At 36.9% G+C, this 20,165-nt stretch overlaps 1 protein-coding gene across 4 annotated transcripts in view; it reads left to right on the forward strand.

The window, feature by feature from the left end:
- Positions 1-20,165, forward strand: part of BEND7 (BEN domain containing 7) — a 138,536-nt gene that overhangs the window by 23,585 nt on the left and 94,786 nt on the right. The window lies entirely within an intron of this gene.

The following is a 20,165-nucleotide window of genomic DNA, read 5'->3' on the forward strand; positions in this document are numbered from 1 at the left end:
GAGTCTTCTTATACAAAATAGCTAATATGAAAGTATTTTACGTAATTGTACATGTATAACCTATATCTGGTTCCTTACCACCTAAGGGAGGGAAGAGAGGAGGAAGGAAGGGAGGGATAGAATTTGGAACTCAAAAATTTAAATAAAAATGTTTATTAAAAATATTGCTGTTACTGTATACAATGTTCTCCTGGTTCTGCTCATTTCACTTTGCATCAGTTTACTTAAGTCTTTACAAGTTTTTTCTGAGAGCATCCTGCTCATCATTTCTTATAACACAGTAGTATTCTATCACAATCATATACAACTTGTTTAGCCATCACCCAATTGATGGATGTCCCCATAATTTCTAATTCTTTGCCACCATTAAAAGAGCTGCTATAAATATTTTTGTATATATAGTTCCTTTTCCTTTTTGTGTTTTATCTCTTTGGGTTACAGACATAGTAGTGGTATTTCTTGGTCAAAGTGTATGCATGGTTTTATAGCCCTTTGGGCATAATTCCAAATTTCAGTCAAACTTCTTGGAAAAAGTTGTCAATACTTACTCCCTCCACTTCCTGTCCTCTCCCATGCTCCACAACCCTTTATAGTCTATTTTCTGACTCTATCACTCAATCTGAAATAGCTCTTTAATATTTCCACAAACCTCTTACTTCCTAAATGTGATGGTCTTTTCTCAGTCCTCGTCCTTCCAACTGATCTGCTGCATTTGAACACTATTGATCACTTTTCTCTTTCTGGGTTTTCATCGACAGAACTTTTTTTACCCTGGTTCTTCACCTGTCTTATTACTTCTTTGTCGCTTTGGGCGGGGGGGAGGGGCAATGAGGGTTAAGTGACTTGCCCAGGGTCACACAGCTAGTAAGTGTCAAGTGTCTGAGGCTGGATTTGAACTTAGGTCCTCTTGAATTCAAGGCCAATGCTTTATCCACTGCACCACCTAGCTGCCCCTACTTCTTTACTTTTGATGTAGCACAAGGTTATGTCCAAGGTCCTCTTCTAATCTTTATATGCTCTCTCATAACTTCATCAGCTCCCATTGGTTAAATCTTTATTCTCTTTGCCAATGGTTCTCACATCTACATGTCTCCCTTCAGCCTCAGTCTAGCACCATCAGTTCCTCTTCTTCATTTCCAACTGTGTGTCCTAGAGACATCTCAAACTCAACATGTTTAAAACTGAACTGTTATCTTCCCCACCCCTCTGCCCTCGCCAATCCTCCTCTCTGCTGAACTTCACTATTTCTATTGAAAGACACCATTATCCTTCCAGATCTCTCAGGTTTGTAATCATGACATTATCCTCTACTCTCCACTCTCCTGAACCACACACATCCAGTCTGTTATCAATTCTTGCTGTTCAACTTCTGACTCATCTAACCTCCTTACCACTCCCATAGCTACTACCTTAGATAAGGCCTTTGTCACTTGTATTCTGTATTATTGCATCAATCCCCTAATTGGTCTCCCTACCTCAAGTCTCTTCCCAGTCCAGTCCATCCTATACACTGCTGCCAAAATGAATTTCTCACAAATCTCACCATGCCACTCCTCTACTCAGTCAACTGCAGTGGTCTAGGATAAAAGATAAACTTCTCTGTTTAGTTTTTAGAGCTCATCTCAACCTGACCATAACCTGTTTTTCTAGCTTTCTTGAATATTCCTCTCCCACACTGTGCCATCTAGCCAAATTGTCCTTTTCTCTATTGTTCACATACCACACACTATTTCACATCTACATGCCTTTGCCCTTTTACCTCAAATTATCGTCTTTTCTCCCCCTTCCTTTTCACAGTCAAACTCTTAAAATAGTAACCTATACTTTCTGTTGAAGCTTTCTTATTTATCAGTTACTTTGCTGTGTGGTTATTTTCCTCAACACTAATGAAACTGCTTGCTCAGAGATCATCAGTGAAACCCTAATTGACAAGTACATTGAGTGTCAGTCCTTATTCTTTTGACTATATTGCATTTGATACTGTTGACTATTAGCTCTTACACTTTCGTTCCTGTAATCATAGTCTATTATGCTATCTTTTGGTGCAGACCTATTTCCCATGGTCCACCAAGAAAAACAGTCAAAACCCACTTGAAGCCTAATTTGTTAGTTCATTCTTATCAGAACCTGTATAACATTAAGCTTCACACAAAAATCTGCAGGTACATCCTCTTCTTTCTCTCTTACTTTGACCCTTTAAAATGATTTTCTTGTTAATCTTTAAATAACAGATTTTGTTGGTGCCTTTTTCTTTTTTCTTTTCTTTTCTTTCTTTTTTTTTTCTTAGCATCACTAGCAATTCCTAATGATTGGTTGTAAGTAATGTCAAGCAAAACAAATGACCAAATTGGCCAAGTTGGAAATTGTATGCTATGGCTCATACTTATCCACTACTTTTTTGCTTATAGGCAAGAAGGATGCTTTACCATTTTGTTCTCTGAAGTCATAATTGATCATTTCTTGTTTATACAATTGTGTTCAGTGTGTAAATTGCTTTCTTAATTCTGCTTACTTTTTTGTGCATCTTTGCTCTTGTATTACCAAGTTTCTTTGAATCTTTTATATTTATAATTTCTTATATACAGCAATTATTGTTAAATTAATTTGCTACAATTCATTTAGTCATTTTTCTGTTGATGGACACCCAACTTTCTTTTTGTCTCTTTGCTACCACAATAAATTATTTTTTAAACTAAATTTTATATTTTTTTCAACTTTGAATTTTCTCTATCCTTCTCCCCCTTTTCCTCACTCATTGTGAAGGCAAGAAAAACAAAACCTATTACAAATAGGTATAGTTATGTAAAACAAATTCCCACATTAGCCATATCTCTCCACCTACCCCCCCAAAGAAAAAGAAAGAAAAAGAAAAAATGAAATATATTTCTGTCTGTACTCTGAATTCATAATTTTTGATTCTGAAGGTAGACAGAATATTTCATCATGAATCTTTTGGAACTGAGTTTGGTCATTGTACCACAATAAATTCTGCTCTAAATAGTTGTGTGTGTATGTATATACACATAAATAAATAAATAAATACATACATACATACATACATACACTTACATACACACACACACACACACACACACACTTTGGTGTTGGGATATTTGCCTAATAGGGCTTTCACTGGGTCAAAGGGTATATACAGTTTTAATGTTTTAATATAATTACAAATTATTTTCCAAAATGGTTTGAATAATAATTTATAGTTTCACCAACAGTATATTAGGAAGGAAGGAAAGAAAGAAGGAAACAAGCATTTATTAAGTGCCTCCTATGTGCCAGGCCCTGTACTAACTGTTTTACAAATATTATTTCTTTTGATCCTAACAGCCATCTGGGAGGTAGGTTGGTATTATTGTCCTCATTTTATAGTTGAGGAAACTGAGACAGACATTAGTTGCTGAAGGAAAAGGCGGTTTATCAAACACTGGATTATTATATGTAATTGCTTCTTTTTATTGTTCACCTATCCACTCTATTGATCAACTTTTCTATTTTAAAACAATACCAAATACTTTTTTTTTTTTGGTGAGGCAATTGGGGTTAAGTGACTTGCCCAGGGTCACACAGCTAGTAAGTGTTAAGTGTCTGAGGCTGGATTTGAACTCAGGTACTCCTGAATCCAGGGCCAGTGTTTTATCCACTGCGCCACCTAGCTGCCCCAATACCAAATACTTTTGATGATGACTTCTGGTAATCATTAGTAATGCTAGGTCCCTTTAACTTCCTTTTTGTTTTTGATTTCCTTTGAGATTATTTGTCTTTTGTTACACTAGATGAATTTTGTTAATATTTTGTTTAGTTCTAAATTGTGAGGGACAAATTTAATATATGGAGAGTTAATTGAGTGGCTCACCGTAATATTGGGGTCCCGGAAATAATGAGGGACCTCTAGGTCCAAAACTCCTTCCCCTCCAAACTGCCTTTTTAGCGATTTCTCCTAGGCCAATAAGAAAGGAGCCTAACAGCCTCTTTTCCACAAATGAATCAGGTTTTATTAATGGGAATGAAATAAACAGCAAAGGTGAAATTAATAAAATAAAAGACAAGGGAATAGGGAAAAAGAAATATAGATAATCCTCCTAACTCTAACCTAAGTCTATACAATCCCCAAACTTGCTTCCAGTTCAGCTAATTCAAAAGAGCAGGGCTCGTATGTTAACTCACCACCTGGGGTCCATAGCTTCAATGGAAAACCAGCTTTTCAGCCAGGGCCTACAGGACTCATCTGCTCCTGCTGCCCACATCACCAGAAAGAAAGTCACTCCGGAAGAGACTGAGCTCCCCTCAGTGAGCGGTTACTCTTCCTCCCCCAAAAGGGGAGGTCCTTCAAAACTGCCTGTGGAGAGTGGTTTCTCCTGCTGACATCAGCACTACACATCACTTAGGGCAGGCCAGGTGTGGCTCATCCCAATCAGTCAGCCAAATTCCAATAATCTTACCACAAAATGTAACCCTTTGCTAGTCTGGTATGAGATGAAATCTGTAAATTAATTTAGATTCATTTTTATTATATTGGTGTGATCCAACTGTAAGTACTGACTATGTCTCTAGTTATTTAAATTTTCCTTTATTTCCATCATTGTCACCTTCATCATGTGTAATTTAAAATTCTAAATGTGGGTTCCAGTCTGTCCCCCACAGTTTTTGGGGGAAACTGACTAAAATCACTGATAAATGAGTTTAGGGTTTTAAAGGGTTTATTGAAAGATAGTAAAAGAAAGAGAAAGATTGAGAACAGATTTCCTATAACCTGGCAATCCTAAACTTCCTAAGCTCCCACTTCTGAAGTCCTCTGCCAGCACCCTGATCTCTTGCACCAAAAAGCCAGAACTCCCTCCTCAGTGTCAGCTTCCTGCTTCATGTTCCCCTCCCAGAAATGGGAGGTTCTTCAAGCTGATTGGCTATTGTCATTCAAATTCATTGGTTCACTGGACCCGAAGGTGGTCTCGATGTAAAGTTCAAAGTTTTTAGCTTCTAAGAACAATTACTTTCATAAGTACCCTTAAATACCAGCCAGATATGCTTATAATCTAGTAAACTGGAATTAAGCCAGTAATCCAGTAAGCAGTCAATCAGTTTAAACCAGTCCCCAGGTGGGCCCCTGAGTATCTGCTAAATCTCATCTATCACATTCCATTATCTTGACACAATCATCACCAACATCATCATAGCTACCATTTAATACTTTAAGTATGGTTTGCAAAGTGGGTTATATAAATTATCTCATTCCATCTTCACAACAGTTATTACGGGTGTTATGAGGTTGTGATGTTATTCTCTGTGAAGTTGGTGTTATTAATATACCCCATTTTACAGACAGTACTGAAGCTTAGAAAAGTTAAATGACTCGCCCAAGGTCATGTAGTTAATAAGTATCTAAGAGGGATTTGAATTAGGTCTTTTAGACTCAAGTCCAGTACTTTACTGTAACACCTAGAAGTTATAAAGAGTGTTTTGCAATTGTATTCATGTATATCCTGAATTTAAGTCCAAGATATTTTACCTATATTGTAGTTATTTTGAGTGCAATTTCTTTTTCTATTTCCTCCTGCTATGTTCTATTACTAGTATACAAAAACACTGGCTTTTTAATGCAGCTCTGTTGAAGTTACTAATTGTTTTGATTTGTTGTTATTGTCATTGAATCTCTAGGGTGTTTAGAATAAACCATATCATTTGAAAATAGAGAAAATTTTTTACTCTTCCTTGTCTGTGCTCATTTCCTCACATAATTGTTTGTGTTTATGTGTTTCTTATAGATTTGCCATAGATTTCTAGAACTAGATCTAATAATATCAATGGCAACTGGAAACCTTATTTTATCCCAGGTCTTATTGGGAAGGCTTTTTTATTTTTTATTTTATTTTATTTTTTTTAAATTTTTTGTGGGGCAATGGGGGTTAAGTGACTTGTCCAAGGTCACACAGCTAGTAAGTGTCAAGTGTCTGAGGCCGGATTTGAACTCAGGTACTTCTGAATCCAGGGCCAGTGCTTTATCCACTGCGCCACCTAGCTGCCCCCTTATTTATTTATTTGTTTATTCATTTATTTGTTCATTTGTTTGTTTGTTTGTTTTTTAAATTTGGGAAGGCTTTTAATCTTTTGTACAGGAATTGTACAGGAAATTGCAGAGCATTATTATGTACAGCTTCCTTCCTTTATTTTTTTTACAGCTTCATTTAAAAAATATATGTGTGTGTATAAGTAAGTTCAGCCTGTAGCTTCATTCTATAGCTTGTTGTTTTTTCTTTCTGATCTCTTCTAATTTTTGCATTTTTAAGAAAGATGCTTCAGACTCACTTTTCTTTTTCTTTTGTCTTTTTTTCTTTTTTTTTGCTACTCTGTCCTTATTCCCCCTTCTTTCCAACCTCCCATTGGAAAAAAGAAGATTTTTTTTTTTTCAGTAAGGCAATTGGGGTTAAGTGACTTGCCCAGGGTCACACAGCTAGTAAGTGTTAAGTGGCTGAGGCCGGATCCGAACCCAGGTATTCCTGAATCCAGGGCTGGCACTCCATCCACTGCGCCATCTAGCTGCCCCTATTTTGCATCACATCTCTGTCAAGAAATGGGTAACACATTTCAATAAGTCTTCTGGAATTGTAGTTTGTCACTGAATTGATCAGAGTTCCTAAGATTTTTAGAATTTTCTTTATAATTTTGTCCTTATTGTATAAATTGTTCTACTACTGCTTATTTTACACCATAATAGCTTCCCAGATTTCCCTGAAACTATCTTATTTTCTCTCTGAGACAATAATATTCTATTACATTCATATATCACAAGTTGTTGAGCCATTCACTCATAGATGGGTACCCCTCTTAGTTCCCAGTTTTTTGCCACTACAAAAGGAGCTGCTATAAATAATTGCATGCATATTAGTACTTTTTTCTTTCTTTGATCTCTTTGGGATATAGGTTTAATAGTGGTATGTATATAGAGCTAGTTTTATTACAGGGACGTTACATATTATCAGTTTAGAGCTAGAAAGTACCCTGGCAGTCACAGCTCAACACACTAATTTTTAATGAGAAAGGTGGAGTCTTGCCCAAGGTCAGATAACTAGTAAGTAGCAGAGCTGGAATTGATTCTATATCCAGTGCTATGCATTGTACCATGCAGAAACATTATATAACTAGTCATTAAATATGGTTTATCTATATGATCTTGAAAATTAAGCTTCACCGTAACAGGAAAAATTATTAAGACATAATGTTTGGGGCAGCTAGGTGGCACAGTGGATAGAGCACTGGCCCTGAAGTCAGGAGGACCTGAGTTCAAATCCAGCCTCAGACACTTAAACTTACTAGCTGTGTGACCCTAGGCAAGTCACTTAACCCACATTGCCTCACCAAAAAAAAAAAAAGACATAATGTTTATCTTTTGCTTTATTTGATATAATTCCTCTTGAAAATATACCCATACTTATTTGGGCTGGTAATTTTGATACTAATTCTTTCTTTCTTTCTTTTTTTTTTTGTGAGGCAATGGGGGTTAAGTGACTTGCCCAGAGTCACACAGCTAGTAAGTGTCAAGGGTCTCAGGCCGGATTTGAACTCAGGTACTCCTGAATCCAGGGCCGGTGCTTTATCCACTGCACTATCTACCTGCCCCGATACTGATCCTTTCTTAATACTAACACTCTGTGAACTCAAGAGGTTTATGTCCCATACTAACATTGACCATCTATCTCCTTGCATCTTCTTTGGTTTTTGTAACACTACACTATTCTTTTTCTCCAATTTATAGGATCATTGGATTATACATTTAAAGCTAAAAGGGACTTCAGAGGCTATTTAATCCAACCGCCTTACTTTATACAAGAGTAATTTTTTGTATATCTAGAATTTTAGTATTAACTTACCAAAAACTTCTTTATGTCAACTTTTAAATTATTGTAATGGAAACATAGGAAAATACACACAATTGGAAGGCTATCCCCAGCACAAAATTAAGTTTAGCTAATATAGCAAGTATGTCAATACCCAAATTAATTTATAGATTTAGTGTCATACCAGTAGTCTAATTTAAAGAATTAGGCATAACATAACAAAAATTTATATGGAAAAAATTGTAGATAACTAATTAAAGGAAAATTATAAAAAATAATTGACAGATAACATACCTGTGTTCAGTCTTGCCCCTAACAAACCAGCTGGACATGTTACTTAAACTTTTGGTAGATCAGGTAACTCTGACTGGCTATAACTAACAGGCTAAGTGCCAATTTGCATTGGTATAGGGAATTTCCTTTCCAGGATTTCCCTATGCCAATGAAGTCACAAGTCCAGTCCACAAAAGAACTACAAATGACATAGATGTTCATTGATTGAGGAATGGTTAAACCAATTGTGGTGTATGAATATAATAGAATATTACTTTCTGTTATAAATGATGAATATGAAGAATTCTAAGAAGCATAGTGATTGAAAGAAAGATCCAGAGGCAATCTAAGTGCTGGGAGCAAAGTCATGGTATCTCCTGGATATTCTTTCCTAGCCTTTTTTATATGAAAATGAGTTACTTGTAGCCTTATGTGTTTTTGGGGGGTGGGGCAATAAGGGTTAAGTGACTTGCCCTGGGTCACACTGCTAATAAGTGTTAAGTGTCTGAGGTCAGATTTGAACTCAGGTCCTCCTGAATCCAGGGCTGGTGCTTTATCCACTGCACCACCTAACTGCCCCCAGACTTATGCATTTTAAAAGAAGCAAATAGGCCTCTCAAAACGTTTACATTCTTTCAAAGGAACAAAATGATTCATTCATTTAAGAGAGGCTTACCTTTACATTTCCTTGTCACTATTACTTGCCCTTTTCTTCCTGCAAATTTGACAAAGTTTGAAAGGGACACACCCTCACATACAAAACAGAAGAAGGTTAAAAAAAAACAATTTGGGAAAATTGGAGAGCAATGAGGGAGAAATGAGTTTTGATTTCCTTATACATCCTGCAGCAAAATCCAGTTGGATCAATGGACTAAGCAAAAACATAAAAACCTAGAGAAGAGTAATATAGGCAACGTCTTATTGTTTTTGCCTAAATTATTTCAGTAGCTTCTTAACTGCTCTCTGTCTTCCAGTGTATATAGCATCTTATATCCCATCCTACATACTGTTGCCAGAGAGATCTTCCTAAAGATAACTCTGACCATGTAACTCAGAGCTTAGAAACCTTCAATGGCCTTCTATTATCAAAAAGTTGACACTTCTTAGTATGACATTGAAGTCATTAATTGCACTGACCTCAGTACACCTGAGCAACTAGGTGAGAAATGAGGAGATATCTGAGCTGAGCTCCCTTTAAATGAAGTTTTGAAATTCATGGCTCTACTCTCCCATTAGAAGGGCAGAGGGATTAGCAACCTTTTCTGTTCCTTATACATGACGCTAACAATCTACAAACTTTTTCACTGACCATCTCGCTTGTTAAGATTCAACTCAAGCATCATCTTCTTCATGAAGTCTTTTCTGATATTTGTTCTGGTAGTGCTCTTCTTCCTTATGGTGTATAAATATAAGGGAATATTTGTGCTATAAGAAATATCAAAAAAGATAGTTTTCAGAGATTCCTGAATATTATGAATTGATTCAAAGTGAAGTAAGATTAACCAGGGGAACATTTTATACAAGGACAGCAACATTGTAAAGAAAAACAACTTTCAAAGATTTAAGAATATTATTCAGTACATTGAACAACCATGTCTCTGGAGAAACTGTTACCCACTTCCTGATAAAGATCTTAAAGACACAAGGTGCAGAGACATACATTTTTTTTGAAATGATCCCAGTGTTTTTGTGTTCTGTTATATGTATGAAAATATACTTTTTGGAATGATTTTGGTGATTTAAGTTCAAAATAATTTTTTTTTCATTAAAAAAAATTCCAAAACCCAGAGACCAGGCTTAGGGATTAGATGATTTGCCCAGGGTCTCACAAAGTCAAACTTGAACTTACTCTTCTAGCTCCTTTCCTGTCCATGAAATGTCTTTTAAAGTGTATAATGAGTTTCCTTTGCATTTTCTATGTATTTTGACTTTATATGTTTAAAAAACATCATTCTGAAAAGGGTCCAAAGTCTTCAACACATTGAAAAGGGCTCTGTGATGCACAAAAAGTTTAAGAACCCATGTATGTTCAAGAACTCATGCTTAAGTTAAGAACTTACGCTCTTTCTGGGATCTTCCAACCTCACGGGGGATACAAAATAAAAATATGAAAAATTAAATTACAAGGATTTAAATGGTATTGTTTTAGTAAGTATAAGGATAGATTACACAAAGCACAGTGATTATCATTAGTAGTACTATCATTATTGTATTAGTGATTATAGAGATGTTCATATGAATTTGTGATTTTATCTGTGTAAGTGTAGTAGGAATTTAACAATTCATCTTTGGGAAGTAACTTTAATTTACCAGAAACCTACATCCAGTTTTACCTTGTTTCTGGTTTACAGTACAACAATATGGATATAATGAATTAACCAACAAGTATATGCTCCAAAATAAGTTTCCCTAAACTAATCTCTTTAGTTGTAACTACTGATGATTTAAATTTTAGGCAGGCAATACTTTACAGAAATTCTAGATACACTTGAATCTTGATATAATACCAATTTTCGTAGTATAGAATCCATTCTGCTGCCTTCATATACCAAGCAAGGGTCTTTATAAGTAAGAAATGCCTTATCTATAAGGCAACCCTGTGGAATAGATCAATACAATAGAATTTTAATGAGGTTTGTTGCTGAAAAGAATAAGATCTTATTACAATTCTTTTCCCATAACCTTCCCTGGCTCTTAGGTGGCCTGTCTAGACTCATGAGTGCTTACTTCTCAGATGTCCTATATATCTTCAACAGGAAAATGCTAAATCTCATACTTCATTGTGATTTTTCACAAACAAAAGTCTTCGATCTGTAAATCTCAAAGGCTTTCCTGATGTTGGTTGGCCCTTGGAATTCACAAGAATCCTTAAAGTTTTTATCCATACATAGCTCGAGAGTCATACTTTCCTGGTTCCTTTTATATAGGAATTAGCTAGTGTCAACTTTTCCAGTGTTATGCTGAGTTCAGACTCCTTTTCTTTTGTTGTTTATATAGAGGGGTACTTTGGGGAATTGAACAATTTTATGATAATCTCATTTGGACAACTAACATAAGATGGGGAAGGAGAACTGGTTCTCACTCTTTATAGGCCATCTCAGGACTCTGTAATTCATTACTTATATAAGCTCAGAAGGTAGAGGGATAGAAGCTTATGAGAAAGATCTGAAATGCTTTCAATAGTTCCTGGAGCTAAGGAATGGCCAGACTTGACTTCTCAAGGCTGAGAGATATTCGTGGCCCCTGCTATGAGAATCGTGTAGGTGTGTGGTCCTTGTTGTTCTTGACACATGGCATTCCATCTCCCATTTCTGACAATGCATTCTCTCCTTACTTTCACCTATTAGAATCCCTAGCTTCCTTTAAAACTGAACTCAAGACTATCTACATGAGGCCTTTCCTCATTTTTACAGCTGCTAGTACCTTATTCTCCAAAATTGTCTTGTTTTTATTTTATTTTTTGTGAAAATTTTTATATGTATATTTTCAGATTACATGTAAAACATTTTAACTTTCTTTTAAAATTTTTTAAAATTACCAATTCCCTCCTTCCCCTCCTCCTCCCTGAGAGAGCAAGAAATTAGATATAGATAATAAATGCATAATCATGGAAAACATATTTCTACATTAGCTATGTTGCAAAAAAAAAACACAGACCAAAATGCCCCAAGAAAAATAAAGTTTAAAAATATATGTTTCAATTTACATTGAGTCTCCATCAGTTATTTTCTCCGAAGGTGAATAGCATTTTTCATCATAAGTCCTTTGGAATTGTCTTCGATAATTGTATTGCTGAGAATAGTTAAGTCATTCACAGTTAATTATCATACAGTATTGCTTTTACTGTGTACAATGTTTTCCTGGTTCTAGTTACTTCACTTTGCATCAGTTTATGTAACCTTTCGAGGTTTTTCTGAAAGCATACTCGTCATTATTTCTTATAGTACAATAGTATTCCATCAAAATATTATACTACAACTTGTTCACCCATTCCCCAATTAATGGGCATCCCCTCAATTTTCAGTTCTTGGTCACTACAAAAAGAGCTGCTATAAATATTTTTGTACATATAGATCCTTTTTGGGGCCAGCTAGGTGGCGCAATGGATAAAAGCACCGGCCCTGGGTTCAGGAGGACTAGAGTTCAAATCCAGCCTCAGACACTTGACACTTACTAGCTGTGTGACCCTGGGCAAGTCACTTAACCCTCATTGCCCTGCAACCCCCCAAAAAAAACCCAAAACAAAATATATAGGTCCTTTTCCCTTTTCTTTGGGATATAGACCTGGTTAGGGGTATTAGCGGGTTAAAGGGTATGCACAATTTTATGGCCCTTTGGGCATGGTTCCAAATTGTTTTTCAGCACAGTTGGATCAGTTCACAACTCCACCAAAAATGCATTAGTATCTTAATTTTTCTACATCCCCTCCAACATTTTTCATTTTCCTTCTCTGTCATATTAGGTAACCTAATATGTGTGAAATGGTACCTTAGAATTCTTTTATTTTGCATTTCCTAATCAATAGTGATTTAGAGCATTTTTCATATGACTATAGATAGTTTTGGTTTCTTCTGGTCATCCTTTGACCACTTATCAATTGGGGAATGAATTGTATTCTTATAAATTTGGCTCAGTTCTGTATATATTTGTGAAACAGTAGATAGAGCACTGGCCCTGGAGTCAGAAGGACTTGGGTTCAAATCTGGTCTCAGACACTTGACACTTACTTGCCGTGTGGCCCAGGACAAGTCACTTAACCCTGATTGCCTCAAAATATCTGAGTCATCTCCAGTCATCCTGATGCTTATCTTGCCACTGGACCCAGATGGCTCTGGAGGAGAGAGTGAAGTTGGTGACTTTGCATAGCCCTCCCTCACTTAAATCCAATTTATTGCAAATCATGATGTCACTTCCAGATGTCATGGACCTCTTCAAGAACAAAGGACAAACAACAACAACAATTTGAGAAATGAGGCCTTTATCAGAGAAACTTGCTGTAAAAATTTTTCTCCTAGGTTTCTCCTTTCCTTTTAATCTTGTCTCCATTGGTTTGTTTGTGAAAAATCTTTTAAATTTAATGTAATCAGAATTATCCATTTTATATATCATAATGTTCTCTCTCTCTCTCTTGTTTGGTCATAAATTCTTCCCTTGTCCATAGATCTGACAGGTAAACTATTCTATTCTCCCTTAATTTGCTTATGGTATCACCCTTTATGTCTAAATCATGTACCCATTTTTACCTTATCTTGGTATATGGTATGAAATATTTGTCTATACCTAGTTTCTGTCAAACTGCTCTACAGTTTTCTCAGCAGTTTTTGTTAAATAGTGAGTTTTGTCCCAAAATCTGGGGTCTTTAAGTTTATCAAACACTAGATTGCTATCGTTATTTACTACTGTGTATTGTATATCTGTTCCACTGATCCATCATTCTATTTCTTGGCCAGTAATAGATTGTTTTTATGATGACTTCTTCGTAATACTGTTTGAAGTCTGGTAGGGCTAGGCTACCTTCTTTCACATTTTTCATTGATTCCCTTAACTTTTTGTCCTTCCATGTGAATTTTTTAAACTACTTTTTCCAGCTCTACAAAATAATTTTTGCTAGTTTGATTGGTATGGCACTGAATAAGTAAATTTATTTATGTGTAGAATTGTCATTTTTATTATATTGGTTTGGCCTGCTCATGAGAAATTAATCTATTTCCAGTTGTTTATATCTGACTTTATTTGTGTGAAGTATTTTATAATTGTGTTCGTATAATTTCTGGGTTTGTCTTGATAAACCCCAAATATTCACTCCCAAATATTTTGTAATTATTTCAGTTATTTTAAATGAAAATTTTCTTCCTATCTCTTATTGCTGGACTTTGTTGCCAGCATATAGAAATGCTGATGATTTATGTGGATTTATTTTATATCCTTTAACTCTGAAGTTGTTAATTATTTCAACTATTGTTTTAGTTGATTCTTAAGGATTCTCAACGCATACCGTCATATCATCTGCAAAGAGTGATAGTCTTGTTTCTTCGTTGTCCATTCTAATTCCTTCAGTTTCTTTTTTCTTCTGTTATTTCTATAGCTAGCATTTCTAGTACAATATTGAATAGTAGTAGTGATAATGGACATCCTTGCTTCACCCCTAATCTTTTTGCAAAGGCTTCTAGTTTATCCCCATTACAGATAATGCCAGCTTATGATTTTAGATAGATAACTTTTTAAGGAAAGGTCCATTTATTCTTATGTTTTCTAGTGTTTTTAATAGGAATGGCTGTGCTGCATTTTGTCAAAAGCTTTCTATACATCTATAGAGATAATCATGTGATTTTTATTGATTTTTGTTGTTGATGTGGTTAATTATGCCAATAGTTTTCCTAATATTGAACTAATCCTGCATTCATAGTATAAGTCCTACCTGGTCATAGTATATGCTCTTTGTGATATGTTGTTGTAATCTCCTTGCTAATATTTTATCTATATTTTTTGCATTTTTTGTATTTAAAGTATATTTTGTAATTAATTTTGGTGTTGATGGAATCCTATTCTTTTAATTGTATATACTCATAGTACATATACTTTTATAATAATAATGGTGGATACAATTTATATATCAATATCATATTTGTAATTATATATTATTTTATATATAAACGTATATGTACATGATGTTGAACATGTTTATAATTACATATGTATTAAATCTTATTTAAGCCTAATTAAAAACCGTATGAATATTTTATTCTTTGGGAGACTGAGGCTAAGAAAAGTTAAGTGACTTGCCCAGGCTCATACAGCAGGTAAATGACTGAGGCATGATTCAGACTCGGATCATTTGGACTTCCTAGTCCATTGCTCTCTGTTTTTGCATAGGTAGATGGTGCAAGTTTCGTTTTGTTTTGTTTTGGTCTTTACTATATAGATGAAGAAACCGATGCTGAGAGAATTATTTGTCCAGAGTAACACAAGCTGAGACTCTAACCTTGGTATTCTGACTCTAAATATGGTTCTATTAAACAGCTCCCAATAGGGGTTAGCATTCCCTAATGGTGTCATCATTTCTTTAAAATACTTTATAATTGCGTGGTGCTTCATAATAACATCATATGCCTGTAGGGAATGTATAGTAGACTAATACCACAATTAAAAATCCTTTGAATACAAAGCTTCGCTTAACAAAGTTGATTTAGGTAAGGAGATGGTTGAGAGAAATTCTCATTTCCTTGCTAGTTGCAATGTAATTGAGAAAGAGTAAGCCCTGAATAACTGCTTAAATTGGGTTAAGGGCCAGATTAGGCTGAGGTGAAAGCAGTATTTTAGAAGTTTGAATGGATCAGTCACCTAAGAGTTGGGAACCTGTAGTTTTGCCATGTTCAAGAATTCTGAAATCCTTCACCTGACCACAATTATTGGATTTTCACCTCTCCCTTGGCCTTTCCTTATGTAACCCTACTCTTCATCTGCACCTGGCCTTTTATTCCCTTGATCCCTCACTTCTCTCCTAAACTATCATCCCTTCCTTAATCACTTTCTACTTTTCTCCCCATCTTGACTCCTTGGTGAATCAGTTCAACTCTGTCCTCCTCTCTTGAATTTCTAGCCCCATTATGATATTACCATTTACATCCAGCCAGGCCTCAGCTTTGGATAACCATTCACCACCTTCACCCCTACACAAGTGCTGCTGAATGACAGTGGGGAAAATCACACAACTGGTGTGACTGAATCTACTACAATTATATGTTACATAATTTCAACGGGTCCCTCACTCCTTCGAGGAAGTACTACTATACCTCCCTTATCTACTCACTATCCCACTCTCCACAACAGCTCTTCAATTCCTCCTCAAACCTTCCCTGGCTCCCTTTACCTTCACTCTCTCAGCTGAAAACTTTGTCTCATATTTTCAGAAAAAAATGAAGCCATTTATCATGGTCTCCCTCACAAACTCCCTCTTCTGCCTCTTCCTCATCTCCTACTACTCAGGTGGCTCTTCCACTATCTTCTCCTTCATCTACAAGTGGCCTTAATCCTTAACAAGGCTAACCTTTCTATTTATTCAAGTATAATCCTATTCTATCACATACCTAACAGATTGCCCCCTCTGTCATCCCTGCATCTTTCATTTATTTTCAGTCAATCCCTTTCTCCTGGCTCATTTTCTACTGCCTACAAACTTGCCCATGTCTCCCCATCCTGAAAAAAACCCTTGCTTAATCCTTCAATCCCCACTATTGTCCTCTCCCTCCACCCCCCTCTTTTGCGGGGCAGTGAGGGTTAAGTGACTTGCCCAAGGTCACACAGCTAGTAAGTGTTAAGTGTCTGAGGCCGGATTTGAACTCAGGTCCTCCTGAATCCAGGGCCGGTGCTTTATCCACTGCCCCACCTAGCTGTCCCCATCCGTGAAAAAGTGATCAATAATAGTTACTTCCATTTTCTCTCATCTCACTTTCTTCTTAACGCCTTACAACCTGGCTTCTGACCATATTATTCTACCAAAATTATTCTCTGCAAAGTTACTAATGATCTCTTAGCTACCAAATACAAAACCTTTTCTCCTTGACCTCTCTGCAGCCTTTAACATTATTGATCACTTTCTCCTCTTTGATAATCTGTTTTGACTAAGTTTTGGGGACACCACTCTCTTCTGGTTTTCTTCCTTCCTATCTGACTACTCCTTCCCTGTCTCCTTTGCTCCTCCAGATCTCACCTTCTAATCACTGGTTTCCCTCAGGGTTCTGTTCTTTGCCTTCTCTTTTCCCATCATAAGACTTCACTTGGTGATCTCATCAGCTCTTATGAATTTAATTACCATTCCTATGCTGCTGATTCAGAAATTTACCTTTCCTGCCCCTATTTCTTTCCTGACCTCTAATCTCACATTTCTAGCTTGCTTTTCAAATATCTCTAACTGGATGTCCACTAGATAACTTAAATTTAATATGTTGAAAACAGAACTCATTATCTTTCCCTTTAAATCCTCTGCATCCCAACCCCCATAACTTCCCTATTATGTAAAGGACAACACCATCTTCCCAGTCCCTCAGGCTTGCTATATAGGAGTCGTCCTGCATTTCTCACTGTCCTCTCTCCTTCCTGCCTCTCATATCCAAACTATTGTCAAGACCTTTTGATTCACCTTTGCAACATCTCTCAGGTATGACTGGGTCTCTTCTCTGCCACTGCTAATACTGTATTGCAGGATTTCATCCCCTCTTACCTGGATTATTGCAATAGTCCACTGGTGGGGGGCACAGCCAAGATGGTGGAGGAAAGACATTAAATGCACGTAGCTCCTGACACAATTACCTCCAAAACAGCAATGAAACAAGCCCTGGAGCAGCAAAACCCAGAAAAAGATTGCTGAGATTATTTTCCAAATTAAAAGGGGGCCATACTGGGCTGCAGGCAGAGTCCAACCCTGTGATCACACTGACACAGACCCCAAACAGGCTGCACCAGAGAAACTTGCCCCCAGCCTCTGAATCAGCTGCAGCACTGGTGTCTTCTGGAACTAAGCTTACCGCTGGGTGAGAGGGCTGAACGGCTGGCCTGGGGGGGTGGAAAATACAGGGGTGTCTGCCAGACCTGAGGAGGAATTCGGCTATCTTACCTCAGCAGAGAACCAGGAAGAAATCTTGAGCAGCACGAGGCCCAGGTAGGGGAAGGGTGCTGGCTGGTTAACTAGCAAGTTGTCTTGAGGTTACCTTTGAACCAGAAAACAGGCCAAGTGAGAGAATAATCTGCCCTCCCTCAAATGAAAACACCTGGGACCCTCTAAAGCTTGGGACAGTGTAGCTTGGAAGTAGGGCCCCACTGTAAGAGGGAGTTAAAAGTCAAGTAAAAAATGGCAAGGTGATCAAGCAAAGAAAGTTGAGAACAATAGAAAGTTTCTTTAGCAACAAGGAAGATCAAGGTGCACCCTCAGAAGAGGACAGCAACCTCAGGGCCCCTACATCCAAAGCTTCCAAGAAAAATATGAATTGGTTTCAGGCCATAGAAGCGCTCAAAGGGGACTTTGAAGAGAAAGTAGGAGAGATAGAAGGAAGATTTAGAGAGATGGAGGAAAGAATGGAAAGAGAAATGAGAACAATTCAGGAGAGCTATGAGAAAAAAGTCAACAGCTTGAAAAGCCAAATGGAAAAGGAGATAAAAAAGCTGTCTGATGAAAATTATTGCCTAAGAACTAGGATTGAACAAATGGAAGCTCGTGACTTTATGAGAAACCAAGACACAGTAAAGCAAATCCAAATGAATAAAAAAATAGAGGGCAATATGAAATATCTCCTTGGAAAAACAGCTGACCTGGAAAATAGATCTAGGAGAGATCATTTGAAAATCACTGGACTACCTGAAAACCATGACCAAAATAAGAGTTTAGATATCATCTTCCAAGAGATTGTAATAGAAAATTACCCTGATATTCTAGAAGCAGAAGGCGAGATAGAAATTGAAAGAATCCACTGATCATCTCCTGAAAGAGATCCCAAAAAGAAAACTTCCAGGAATGTTGTAGTCAAATTCCAGAGCTCCCAGGTCAAGGAGAAAATATTGCAAGAAGCTAGAAAAAACTAATTCAAATACTATGGAGCTACACTAAGGATAAAACAAGATTTAGTAGCATCTACATTAAAGGACTGGAGGGCATGGAATATGATATTCCAGAGGGCAAAGGAACTGGGACTACAGCCAAGAATCACATACCCAGAAAAACTGAGTATAATCTTTCAGGGGAAAATGGGATTTCAATGAAAAAGAGGACTTTCAGGCATTTGTGATTAAAAGACCTGAACTGAATAGAAAATTGGACTTTTACAAGACCCTGGAGAAGCATAAAAAGGTAAACAGGAAAAAGAAATCATGAGGGATATTAAAAGATTAAACTGTTTACATTCCTACATGGGAAGATAATACTTTGAACTCATAAGAACTTTCTCAGTAAGGAATTCACAGAGGACACAGGTCTGAACTGAATATGAAGGGATGATATCTGTAAAGCATTTATGTTTTTTTCTTTGTGGAGCAAACAGGGTTGGTGTCTTATGTCTGGGGCCAGACTTGGGCTCGGGGCCTCTTGGGTCCAGGGTTGGTGCTTTGTCCACTGTGCCACCTAGCTAACCCATGATGACATCTTTAAAATAGGTTTGAGGGGTAGGAGGAATAGACTGGGGGAGGGGGAAGAGGAGAATTAGAATGGGAAGAGGTAGTTCACATGAAGGAAACAAGAAAAAAGCTTATGGAAGGGAGGGGAAGAGGGGGAAGGAGTGGGGAGTGAGTGAACCTTACTATCATCAGAATTGGCTCAAAGAGAGAATAACATATATACTCAAGTGGGTATAGTAATATATTTTTGCCCTGAGGGAAGGTGAAAGGGGAGGGAGATGGAGGGGGGAGAAGAGGGGAAGGAGGGAAGGACAGATTGGAGGAGAGAGCAGTAAAAAGCAAAACACTCCTGAAGAAGGTGAAGATGTTCTGCATTACTGCATAAGTATGACATATTGAATTGCTTGATTTCTTAGGGAGGGTTGAGGAGGGAGGTAGGAAGAAAAATTTAGAACACAGAATTCTATCAAAGACCTTAGTCTCATCAGAGTGTGCTCAAGGAAGGAATAACATTCACACCCAATTGGGAGGAGTACTCTATTTAACCCTACAGGAAGGTAGGAGGGGAAGAGGATAAGGAGGGAAAGGTGAAAGAAGGGAGGGGAGAATGGGGGAGGGGGCAGTCAGAAGTAAAACACTTTTGAAGAGGAATAGGGTAAAAGAAGATAGAAAATAATCATGGGAAGAGAATAGGATGGAAGGAAATAGTTATGATGCTTGACTATAATGGCAAAATATATGGTACATACTTTGCTGAAAATTCTTTGTCAAGTTTAAGGTACCATATAAAAGTTATGATGAACAGGATACTATCAGTATTAGTAGTAAAGTGACCTAGCCAGGGTTAGAAAACAAATGAGTGACTGTGATATGATTGGAAGGCCTCACCCTCTGCTTATTCTTCTGCCTTATGTTTACTTAGCAGAAAACAAAGTACTTTTTTATGAC

Source organism: Dromiciops gliroides, chromosome 5, assembly GCF_019393635.1.
Source record: "Dromiciops gliroides isolate mDroGli1 chromosome 5, mDroGli1.pri, whole genome shotgun sequence".
NCBI classification, from domain to species: domain Eukaryota; kingdom Metazoa; phylum Chordata; class Mammalia; order Microbiotheria; family Microbiotheriidae; genus Dromiciops; species Dromiciops gliroides.